This window comes from Onychostruthus taczanowskii, unplaced genomic scaffold (assembly GCF_017590055.1).
Source record: "Onychostruthus taczanowskii isolate IOZ18803 unplaced genomic scaffold, ASM1759005v1 scaffold30, whole genome shotgun sequence".
In the NCBI taxonomy this organism is placed as follows: domain Eukaryota; kingdom Metazoa; phylum Chordata; class Aves; order Passeriformes; family Passeridae; genus Onychostruthus; species Onychostruthus taczanowskii.
The window spans coordinates 4,797,641-4,809,937 of record NW_024500350.1 but is presented as its reverse complement, the minus strand read 5'-3'; the positions used below and the strand labels follow the sequence as shown (position 1 = coordinate 4,809,937).

Below are 12,297 nucleotides of genomic sequence, written 5' to 3'. Positions count from 1 at the left end.
TAGGTGGGTATGGGAATACAGCTCTGCCTTGCCCTGCAGTGACCTGACTGGGCTTTCCCAGGTTGGAAGCAATCTCCGAAATATGCATATAAAGCAGCTGAAAGCTAGAAACTTGGCTGACTGACAGGCTACATGACATGCTACACCAATACATTCATGCTGAAGAGCAAGCTTCATTAAAATTCGCTCCCATCACAGCCAAATCACCAGCATCCCTGACATTTAGACAGCCTCACAGTATACCAGAGGAGACAGGGAAGAAAAGAGGATCCAAGTATCCCACCACTCTGCAATCTGATTAGTAAGAGCTGGACCCATCACACACAACCAGAAACAAGAAATGCCACATGCAGAAGAGCCATGGCCCTTCCTTCACCAGGATCATGCCGCTGACCCCTCTGACAAGCTGAATCTGCTGTGGGACAGATACAAGCCTGAGTCTCTGCACCTTCCCCAGCCACTTTCTTCCCAGCAAAAGCACAGGAAAAGTCACCTCACCACAACTGGAAGACGTGCCATAGGGAGGTGTGCCAGGCTTGGTCTCAGATGAAAGTTACTTACTGTTGCACCCCACCAAAAGAGAAAATCCAGGCTCTCTCATCTTTATTTAAGCAGCCACTGCATTGGAAGGCAAGCATTCTCTTAATTACCGACTGACAAAGAAGGGTGTGAAGCATTTCTCACTAATGTGTTTTAGAAACAGCCACTCCTCTACAAACATTTGCATATTTACACCAAGTGAGCTACATTTTTTCAAGCACAGGTTTTCCCCAGCGTATTTCCTTTTCTTTTCAGTTGCCAGGCAGAGGTGGGGAGGTGCTGATCTACCCTTTGATCTGAAGGGAACCGGAGAGATGAGGAAGAGTCAGAAGAGAATGTAGGAGCACTAAGTGAGACCACACATGTGCCTCTGTGTCCATGACGTGAGGGAGCTCTCACCCATGGCCGGCTCCCTCCTGCCCACATCTTCCTCTCTCACCCAGGTTGCTGTGCCTGTGCACAGGGGAGAGCAGGCTGTTCACAGGTAGTCTGATGGGGGAGGGATGAAGTCACAGAAACCACTTCCATCTCCTGCTGCAGAACACGGAAGAACACCCAGTCTCCTCGGATAACTGGGAATATAAAATCTCTCCAAGTTCAAGATTAGCATGCAGAGCACTAATATTCTACTAAGCTGTTCAAATATGAAGTTATTTAGGGCCAAAAGTTAGTTTGGTCAATGCAATAGCTTCCTGAGATTGTTTAGTTACTCAAAGCTAATATTTGAAACTCCGTTTAATGCAAAGCTTCACACATTGTTGTGGGTATTGGAAGGAACTTCTAGGGGCAAGATTATTCCTAAAATCCAGATCTTGGATTGAGTGCTGGACAGCATCCTGGAAAGGCAGTGAAGAGTCCCCAGAGAGAGGGCAAGCCCACGCTGCAGTGCACTGCCAGCCTCGCCTCCCTCTGCAGGATAACATCTGTCTCTTGTACAATTGTGCAATCCAAGGACAACAGGTTTCGACTGGAAGACCAAGCTTCAGCTTCTGGGCTGCTCCTGCTGAACCACCCCAGGAGAGGGCACAGAGGTTCTGAAAGGCTGCTTGTGCTCTGGCTGGGAAGTTCAAAGTGCCATCGTGCCTTTTCCAAGGCAGAGGAGAAAGGCCATGTGCAGCCAGGAGCCAGCCAGGGATCGCAGGAGTCAGGAGTGTTTACACTCAGATGTCACTTTAATTGGCCATAATGGAGATGCCAGACTTCATCAGATGCAGGGTCCAGATCCAAGCACTCCTTTTCACAGGTCATTGTTTATGCTCTGGAAGTTTTAGCATTAAAAGGCTTTAGCAGATTGCTAATTTGATCCTCTGAAGAAAGTAAAAAAATAAAAAGCTCTTCCTTTTACTTTGAAGTTGTGTCCCATCACTCCCTGGGCTGTTCCTCACTAATAGACTATCATACACTCCTCAGCCATCACTGGAGGGTCATCAAAGCAAGGAGAATCCCTTTGCAGGCAAAAAAATCCCTCATTTGCAGTGTCAGCAACAAGAGTACATTACCTTCACCAAGGATGGGGCCAGCACATCAATCAGAGAGTTCAGATTTAAACCCACCACATCGTTTGGCACTTTGTTACAGCATTGCTTAAGGCACTTTTTACCTCTGAACTGCAAGACAGTTTCCTTTTTCTTTCACACATCTAGAAAAAGTGGTGTGAAGTGGCACCGTTGCTGACACACCACCAGCAGGTCACAAACATCACTCAGGAAACTCCCAAGTTTCCACTGTCCACTCCAGTAAGAGCAGAAACGTTGTCTAATTACGTGAGAAGTCTCTGGTAACATTTCTAGAGTGAAAGGCTTGTGACTGTGCAAGCTGCCAGACCGCCTCAGAGCGGTAACACTGCCCTGGCCAGAGCGAACTGCTGGGACAGCCCAGCCCTGCCACCGCCCCGTCCCGGGCAGGGCACCGCGCTCGGCAGCTCTGCTGGAACGAGCTCTGGGAACTCAGCATCACCTCCGTGCTGTGCGTGGGAGTGCTGCACACCCTGGTTTATAAAAGCTGGTACACAACTAAAAAAAAATAAAAAATAAAAAACCCTCATATTTGCCTAAAAAGATCTGCAGAGCAGATAATACATGTGACATAATGAACCCTCTTGAGATGAGACAACCTCATTCTATTTTTAAAGTCAGAACGGCAGTAATAGGGAGGGAGGACAGAAAATGTCAAACTCTCAGCAGGGTTTGTTGCCTGGGTCTGTGGCTCAGCCCCTGCTGAACCTGGCAGCAGGGCCGTGAGGGCAGCTCTGGCACACTGGGGGCAGCAGCATTCACCATTCCTTTTGACAGGAACACTTGGTGGCAAAACTGTGCCCTGGGTTGTGTCCTGGGTGCCCTGGCCAGATGTCACAGCATTCCTCACACAGCAAACACAGAGCTCATGGTCAAAGGCGCCCCAAAGACCCCCTGTACAGACCAGTCTTAAGACCAAGGGTCACAGGAATGGTCAGATTACCTTACTTCGAAGCAATGGTACAATGAACACCTATGCTGATAAACAGCTGGAGGCTGCTTTCAAAAAAAAATGTCCTAATGCCTAAGGCACAGTTCAGCACTCACTCCTCAGCTCAGACCACTAATTAACCAGCTCGAAGTTACACGATGCTCTTTGCCAGCGGTGGTTGCTGCTCAGGGGACAGCCGAGCTCACAGCCAACATGTTTTCCTTAACCAGCCTCAAGGTCACCCTGAGGGGCCTCAATAAATAACAAAACCTTTGCATCACACTTGCCCGAGGGTGCTGCAGGCACGTCGGTGAAGAGCTCCCTGAGCTGACTTACTGCTGCCCCAGCCCATGGGTGAGGAGGAGGAGGAGGAGGAGGAGGAGGAAGCACCTCCTGGCACCTCCACAGCACCATTAGGCACAAAGAGCGTGAAGAACAGGAAGAAGCTGTCCCAGGCAGGAACAGTTCTGCCCGTGTCTAAGCTTATTATTCACAGGAACACTGGTCAAACTCCCTTCCCCCAAAGAATTTGGAAACTATAATTTTTGCATTTATTTTCTATACTACTGCAAGTCTGGTCTCCAGCAAACACAAGGAAATAAAGCCATTTAAAGAAAAACGAAGAAAAAAATATTTTTGCCTCACAACACTCACTTCTGTCTTGCCACCCACACGGGTTAGATTACACTGCAGTCTCTAGCAGGGAGGGATGCTTGGGGAATGGGAGCAATTTCAGACCCCAAGGGGTAGAGAAACATCTCGAGTTTCTCCAACACAGTAAGAAGTCCTGCCATGCCTGATGAGGAGTAGTTTATGTTGGCAAGCAAAGGGAAAGCATTAAGGATGTGGCTTTGCTGTAGTTTATACAGAAACACTTCCCAGAGCTCATTGGTCACTCTGATGTACACAAGCCTAAAAGGTAATTTACTTCATGTTTAAGAAATACTGAAGAGGCTCTGAAGTGCTCCTCATTAGGAGGAGAAAGGAGCTGCAGGACCTTGGCTGCTCTTCAGCTGGTGGCTGGGCAAACCACAGGTTAAGGCATTTCTGCTGCAGGAATAACTGGAATTGCAGCCTTTACCCAGCAAAAACTGTAAGTGCTGAATTTTAACAAATTTTAGTCTCCCCATCTATTTATAAAAGGCTTTTTAACCTTTTACTCCATTTCTACGGTGAAGTTAAAGCATTTAATTGCAGAAAGGCTGCCATGCACATCATCAAGCTCCACATATAACAAACACAAACTAAGAATCCACTGATCATAGACCCTGGCTTGGTCAATAAGCTGCATCTTTTTTATTTGCACAGTAAATACACATGGGCAGGAGATACCTTTGAACCTGCACAGACAAAGCAGATGGGAACCAAGAAAAAAATCCTTTATAAGATTAGGCTGCAAACTGAAAACACAATTCAAAGCAGAGTCATATGCAGAGACCCCCTACTACTAACCATCACTATTCAATATTAGCTGCTACACAGTGCCCAAAGCACTGTTCTGTGCTGTCAGGAAGCACTGGCAGAGCCTGTCCTGTGTTTGGTGCAGCAATCAACCTAAATGAGTAAAGAAAGTACAGAAGGAGTGACATAACTATGCTGCATTTCAGAATCTTAAGGGGTCAGCTACATAAACATGGCGAGCATTCGAAGATACTAATATCTGGATAATGGTTAATTCAGAAACAATCTATGATTAGTTTAATAACCACTTAAAGTGTTTCACTAAGACACTATTTAAAAGAAAAACTTAAGATCAAGCTATGCTCGACAGATGTAACAGCACTGGTTAATCAATAACTGGAGCAAAGCAATTCCATTACCCCTGCTATTCTGGCATGGGAAGTGTTTTGTTTTGCACATGGCAAAGATTCCCCAACTACCCTGGTGGTAAGAGCCCCGTCAAGACAACCACAGCTGAGAAACATCTGCACATCAGGTGGCTCCTGGGAGACTTGCTGCTGTGTGCAATAATTCTTCAAATAACAAACTTGAAAGAAACCCATTAAAAATTATTTTAAAACTGCTTGGAGGCTGCCACATCTTGTGCTGGGTACAGCTCATACTCCTCTCAGTTTGGGCAGACGCTGCCAAACAACCAATAGAAATACCACCCTCCTTCTGTGCTCAGTTGTAAGAACAATACTCCACACTACTACACGTATTTGGTGGTGACACCAAGTCATTCCCCACCTCCCCAAAAATCAAAGGCAGAAAAATAACTTATGTCAGGAAAGGGCAATCCAGTCCCATCACTGGAGCAATCCCCCCATTCACGTCATCTGAATGGAATAAAACTATTTTCAACAGAAGTAGTTACGACAACATCACAAAAGGGATCAAAATAATCACAATTATACTGGTATAAAGGTAATAATATAATATACTGGATACAGGTACCACTGAGATCACATTTAGGGAGTCTATTCTGAACCCATTTCAGAAGTTTTCTCCCATCTGTGCCTCCTCCTTACCCACAGCAGATAAATCAGCCGAATACCATGAGAATAAATAATTCTCTCGGCCCCCAAAACCACCAACCCTAAAAATGTGCCACAAGCAATGAAAATATTGCTACTACCAAAGCAGCAACATTGAAATTCCACCTCAAAATCAGCACAGCACAAAGCAATGAGGGCGCCTGCCTGCCCTGGGATCTCTAACCACACGTCACTTCTGCCCAACAGAAAAGCACAATTGCCCTTCTCCATTTCAGGGACACGACGAAGGCCAGGAACTGCTCACATCTACAAGATCTCTGCTGCGATGCTTTCATATGCTGCCAAACACATCTCACACAGCCCCATCGGGGGCAGAACCACTTCACCCACCGCACCAGGGCAATGCTGGTCCCACACGAGGGCTACAGGCAGCATCTGTACTTCCAGCACAGGCTGTCATGACAGCCACACACTAACCACACATCATTTTTTTCTGCCTATGTCACTAGCATCCCGGAGCCAGCAATTGCATTCAGAACCACATTTGGGTATTAAAAACATTCAACAATAAGCAATGGCAATACAAACACATTGCCAGCGCCACAGAAAATAATTACAGAGCAAGCCCCCTGCTTGCATTCATCCTTAAAAAGTGCTTGTATTTCCTCCTCTTCCCCTTTTAAAGGTTTAAATCCCAGGTATGTGGGCACTTCCAGGTTAGAGCTGAGAGCTGTAAGAGGCTCAGCTATGCAGGAACACATCTGCTTCTTCCCCTACACCCCCATTTCACCCCACACAGCTGCTGACAGACACATACGCTTTTAGATTTTCCCGTATAACAACATCCCCAGGACCCGCTCACTTCCACAGCCCAACCTTCTAGCACACACAACTCCGGAGCGAAAATCCCCTCCTTCAGCCAACAAGAAAAAAACCCAGCAGATTTCGCTCTACCTGCAATTTCATGCATTTCACGAAAACGCCATACCGCACCGAAAACCCCAGCGATGCTTTCCCCCCTCGCTTGTGGATCCCCAGCGGAGCAGAGCGGCCTCAAGGATCCCCCTTCCATCACGGATCCCCCTCTCCTCCCGCCGCAGCCCCGGCGCGGGTTCCCCGGAGGAGCAGAGCGAGAGCCCGCGCCGGCGCCGCGGCGCGCAAAACCCGCAAAACCCCGCCGCAAACTTCCTCCTCACCGCGCAGGAGACACCGGCCGCTTCCCGCCTTCTCCTCCTCCTCCTCCTGCGGGGTTCTCGTACCTGGCTCGGCGCCGGGAGCTCGGTGCCGTGCCCACGCCCCGTCCCCGCCCCGCAGAGAGGGCGGGCGGAGCGCGGGGGGCGGCCCCGGGGGCGGGCAGCACTCGGAGCATGCCCGCCCCGCCGTTGCCGGGAGACGCGGAGGGGCCGGGGCCGGGGCCGGGGTCGGGGTCGGAGCCGGGGCCGGGGCCCCCGAGGAGCCGCGACCCCAGCGCGGGGTGCGGGCGGTGCGCGGACAGCGGCGGAAGGTGCCCGCCGCACGGGCTGGGTGCGGTTCGCTGTTGTGCTCCGGTGGGTGTGAGTGACGCGCGCCCGACCCCGCTCCTGGGTTTAGTCGTAGTCACTCGGTTTTGCTCAAAAATAATGCGGTATTGCTCAAAATTATCTGTAATTAAACTTATGCGCAATTGCGGGTGAGAGGGGAAGATGCCTGGGGTTCCTGAGGAATGAAATATGGCTTAAAACCCGATTATAACCCGATTAATTCCCTCTATATTATATAATGATATATTACATAACTGTGTATTTTATATATATATAATAAAAATTTATGTAATTATATGTTTATATATTTACAGATTTATATGTAATGTATATGTTTTTATATAATTATGCGTGTGTAAATGGCACAGCTTGCCCAGAGAGGCTGTGGATGCCCCATCCACAAGTGTTCAAGGCCAGGGTGGACAGGACCTCCCCACCCCAGGGTTATGGACAATCTTGCAGGTGGTAAGTGTGCAGGAACACATCTGAGATGGAACAGAAGAATTTTTACAGACTGATTTTGGATTTCTGATACTTCCTAAGTGAAGGGGTTGCAGTAGCAGGCGCTGAGGGCTGTCAGGTCCCCAGGCAGGGACAATCTCTGGGGACATCAGGGGTCACAGGGCACAGCCTCACCTGCCCAGTGTACCCTCATTCCTACAACAGAGTCACAACTGAACACATGTACGGCCTCCCTGTGATGGTGACAGGCTAAAGCACCCTCAGTGTGCTCAAAGCAAAACAGATCCTGTTAGGAAGTGATGTCTGTTTTGTCCTTGATTTTAATCCCATTAGTTACAAGATAATGAGAAGCAAAACAAAAAGGCTGAGAACAGTCACACTGACTTTGTTATTTTATATTCGCTTTACTTCTTGGAAGTTGTGTAACTTCCTTTTTCGCAACACCTCCTAAGAGCTGTGTTTACTGTGCTGTCTGTGCTAATAAAGGAAAAAAAAGAAAGAAAAAAATAAAATCTGTTTTTGTGGCATTGCAGAATTAAGACTACAAGGCAGAAAGGGGAATACAAAAAACCACATTTTTCCATAACATTTCTATCTGGGAGCCAAACCCTGCACTTATTGACTGTCACAGTTGTCACTGCTGCATCACACATGGAAGGAAACACCATCCTGCAGATTCAGCCAGCAAACTAACACCTCCCTCCCAACTGCAATGGCACTGAAAGTCTCGGAAAAGGAAAAGTCGTTACCCTGCCATTTGATCTGGCCATATTCCAAAGCCTCTCTTTAATGTCACCTCCAGGTGTTTCAGAAGGGGCAAAGCTCTTTGGGGTGTACTTTTGAAACAATGCTCATACACAGAGTTACAAAGATGCTGTACATGTAAATCACTGAAAGATTACTTAAGTACTTTATACTTCTAAAATATTTTGGACTTTATTGTGTCCAAAGACAGGGCATTTTCCAGAGAGGCCCAAAAGTTACTTGAAGCAGGGGATAAGGAAATTCTCAGAAAACAGAGCAAAGCAGGCAGACACAAACCCATCTACCAGCATAACACCTCATGTTCCATGTATTCCCTGAACCTACCCTCATTTTCATCACAGCCAGTGATTCCTAAGTGTAAAACATTCCTGTTCAAAAAGCAAAAGAAGAGAAATTAATCAGCCCCAATTCTTATATATATACAATGCTTAAAGCAATTCATTGAACCTGACCCTTTTCACAGTTCATTGAAAGAAAATGAAAAGAATTCCATCTCTGCTGAGCGCAGAAGTTTTGGAAGGGCGGGGGATGCCCGAGGTTCAGTGTAACAGCGACAGATGAAAGCCAAGCTTCAGCCAGCACAGCCTGCCGTCCCCACGTGTGCAAGGAGGTCACCGGGACCCGGCAGGGCACGGCTCGGGGCAGGTCCCGCACAAGGGGACCCAGCAGACCCCGGGCTCCCTGCGGGGGCAGTGGGGCTCCAGACCCTTCCTGTTCGGGGCTCTCCCGGGAAGCTGAGAAGCTGATAATGAACGGTACAACAGGAATCAAAAACCCCTCCCCAAAATCCTCCTGTTCATTGATCTAAATGAATGGCAAAGCAATTTCTACAAGACACATTTGGGGACAGACGACTTCAGTGCTTTTTAAATAGGACACTTCTAAAATCTGCTTTTCCTTTCAGTAATCAATTTGAGAGAGACAGTTGTATGCCAGGGGCTCACTGCAGAATAAACAACAATCACACATGAAATAGTTACATGCGTGGTACATTTTGTAATTGTTTCCTGAAAGATGCAAGCCAGAAGTGTTTGTATTGCTACACAGATCAGGCACTACTATGGACATTATGAAACCTGACAATTACAGAACCATTACCCGACGCAGATCTACTTTCAACAGCTTGTGATAAGAAAAACATAAAATAAGCATTAAACAGATAAAGCAGCAATAGTTAAAATGAGTATTATAATAGAAATGTTAAGAACATATGCACAACTGTGTGGTACACCTGCTGAACACACTACTCAGTTTGCTACCCAGGGCTTTGATATTTATTACACAGTAATAATTGAGAAGGCACAAATCTCTCATTGATAGATGCATTTCTCATAAAGGTCCTAGAAAATGTATGGACTTTAGACAATCACTCCTCATTAAGGAGTGACTGTATAAAATCTTTATTAAGTAATAACCCTAGCTATAATACAGGTTAATTTCTCACTTCATTAAAGCTAAGCCTGATTAAGTAGAGATTGTTATAAGCTGCCTTTGATCTCCATTGAGACAAAACCCTTATTTTTACACATTTCATGGTAAAGTGATAATTTTCTGTTTAATATGACTTACTATTTGTTTCCTACAAAGGGAAAAGCAGAGCACGCTGTCATGGCTGAAGGAGGGCAGGTGACCATCACTGGCTTCTCTTGAAGGAATGAGGATTAATTTTGGGAGTGACACAGGCCTTTAAGTGTTTCATGCCTAAGAGCAGCAAGGGTGCAGAGGAAGGGTGTCTGCATGTCTGCCCGGGACAGCAGCTTCCTCTTGGTGCAGCTGCAGCTCAACTGAGTCAGCGCCTCGGAAGGAGAGCTTGCGTGACACATTTTTCCCATCTGAGACTGGAGTCCATTCTCCTGTCATCATTTCAGGCAGCTGAGGAATTTGTGCAGGTTAGTGATTGCTCAGATGACCAGAGACACTGAAATATGCTCCAGGCTTTGTGTGTGGTTGCAGGAGCAGGCTCTGCACACTGAGACCCTCCTGAGCACGGCACCTGTGACCCCATCAGCAGCAGACTTGCTGCCTTTCAGAGGAAAGCCCTTCACTGCCTACACTCATCCAGTGCCATAACTGCTGGACCCTGGAAACGGCAGGGTGTCCCTTCACACTCAGTTTCCACCTTAATTCATCTTGTTTTTTCCTAAGTCCCACCCTCCATATGCCACTTGTATTAAATGAACCTGCAAAGTACCTGTGCTGAGTTTTCTCCAGGATTTGAGCAAGTAGCTGTTACTGGAGACTGAATTTTATCCTCATTACCACAGGAAAGAAAAGAGATAGGTGCATTGGTAAAAGGATGCTTGGCACTGCCAGATCCCACAGATCTCCCAAACAAACACTATGCATCCTGAAAAAGATGCTTGCAGATGTATGCCAGAGAAAATCTGGGGAAAACATTTGTTATTTGGGTGGTTAGAAGAAGATTGCTGAATATATCACTGAGTGCCTAAATCAAAATCACTGCTGTCCCCTTCCCTTTGTGGGTGGTGAGGCACTGCAGGCAGCTGGAATGAGATGATATTTAAGGTTCCTTCCAACCCAAACCATTCTATGGTTCTGTGATTCCATGATTTCCAGTAGCACTCAGAGTGCCTGGTGAAACCAGGGCTCCTGGCCAGGAAACACCGAGCAGGGCACATCACTGAAAGGGCTGATGGCAGGGAAACCTGCTGATCTGGTACAAAGCACTGCAGTTTCTCTGGAGCAGTTCTGAACAAAGGCTGGCACCTCCTCTGCTGTTCCAGAGGCAGAATCCTTCCTCTGCATCTCACTAAGAGATCTCACTGCTCACAGGCGAGTCACCCTAATGACAAGAAACTGGAGCTGAAATGTGAAGAACAGAGACTAATTAATAATGAAGGTAATGAGATCACCAGAATATATATACACCAAACCTGCATCTTAATTATCTTATGAAAACTGGCAACTCCAATCATGCTTCAAAAGCCTTTAATCATGCTCTCTCTGATGAATACTGGTGGCTATCTTACAGAGACTTATGTAAAAATACCTTTTGTGTAGGTTTTTCCCCTACAATAAGAGCTGGCCAAGTTACTACTGTGTATAACTGCTCTGCTCCAAAATGAGATATCTCAGACTTGTAATTACAGCTGGTCTGATCTTCATTTCATCTACTCTCATCTTATTTTGGAGTGCTTCCTTTGAAGGAAATGCAGTAAGACTGGTGTGAGTTACTGCAGTATTATTATGAATCCCTTTTATTATAACAGAACAAACCAAGAACAATCCCTAATTAAGGCAGTTTCTGCCAAAACACAGGGAGCTTACAGTCCCTGCCCCAAAGACCTTGCAATCACAAAAGGCAAAGACACTTTGAGGTAGGGAAAAGAGGACAGAAGGAACTTGCTCCCAACTACAACTTGTTCCCATGATTTAAGGGGAAGTCAGGAGGAGGCTGAGATAGGATGAACACAGGACAAGTGAAGAGCAGGGGTGCTGAAGACTGCAGAGGGGGCAGAAACAGGCAGAGCCTTTCCAGAACTTTCTGCAGTTTCTTCCCTGCCCTCCCCATCCCTTCATCCCTGAACAGGGTGAGGAGGTCAGCTCCAAACTACAGCTGCAGGGGAACACTGCTCTGGGTGCAGCAGGCATAGCTCAACCCCTGCTCCCATCCCAAAAACCAAAACCCCAAGTGCCTGCAGAGAGGCTTATTTTAGTAAGTAAGGAAGCAGCAATTTAGACTCTACACCACAGGGGTCTGCTCTCCCCATGACCTTCAGAGCAGAGAGCTTGCTTGTGTCCTGTCCCCAGGAACAGCCAGGCCCTTCAAAGAGCTCCAGTCAAGCGCAGGGCTGGCTGGAGAAGCTCTCTGTGCAAGAGAGAGCACCGAAGGCAGGACGGGGCTGGCTGAGGACCCACGAGCATCAGTTCCTTGGGTCTGGAATGAACTTGGGCCCGACTCTGTGACATGCAATTACAGCATGAAGACATTTCAGGAGACTCACCCCCTGCTCTCTCCAGAGATGAGCTACTTGTAACCTCTCTGCCATCAGCAGGTTATACTTTGGTTGCTTAATGAGGCGTTCGGAGGGATTGTCTGTGTTCTCTCCAAAACCCCTCATGAGGGACAAGTAGTCAAGAGCTGTGAGTGCAAAGGCCAGATAATG

General features: G+C 47.1%; 1 protein-coding gene across 3 annotated transcripts in view; it reads right to left on the bottom strand.

Moving 5' to 3' along the window:
• The window catches only part of RAB11FIP4 (RAB11 family interacting protein 4), a 112,522-nt gene that overhangs the window by 19,222 nt on the left and 81,003 nt on the right, over window positions 1-12,297 (bottom strand). The window contains exon 1 of one of the 3 annotated variants that reach the window (XM_041409295.1): window positions 6,620-6,673. The exons of the other annotated variants lie outside the window; for them this stretch is intronic. The gene's annotated coding sequence lies outside the window, so the exon portion shown is untranslated. Of the gene's footprint in view, window positions 1-6,619; window positions 6,674-12,297 lie in introns of those variants that run through there. 3 annotated transcript variants of the gene reach the window in all.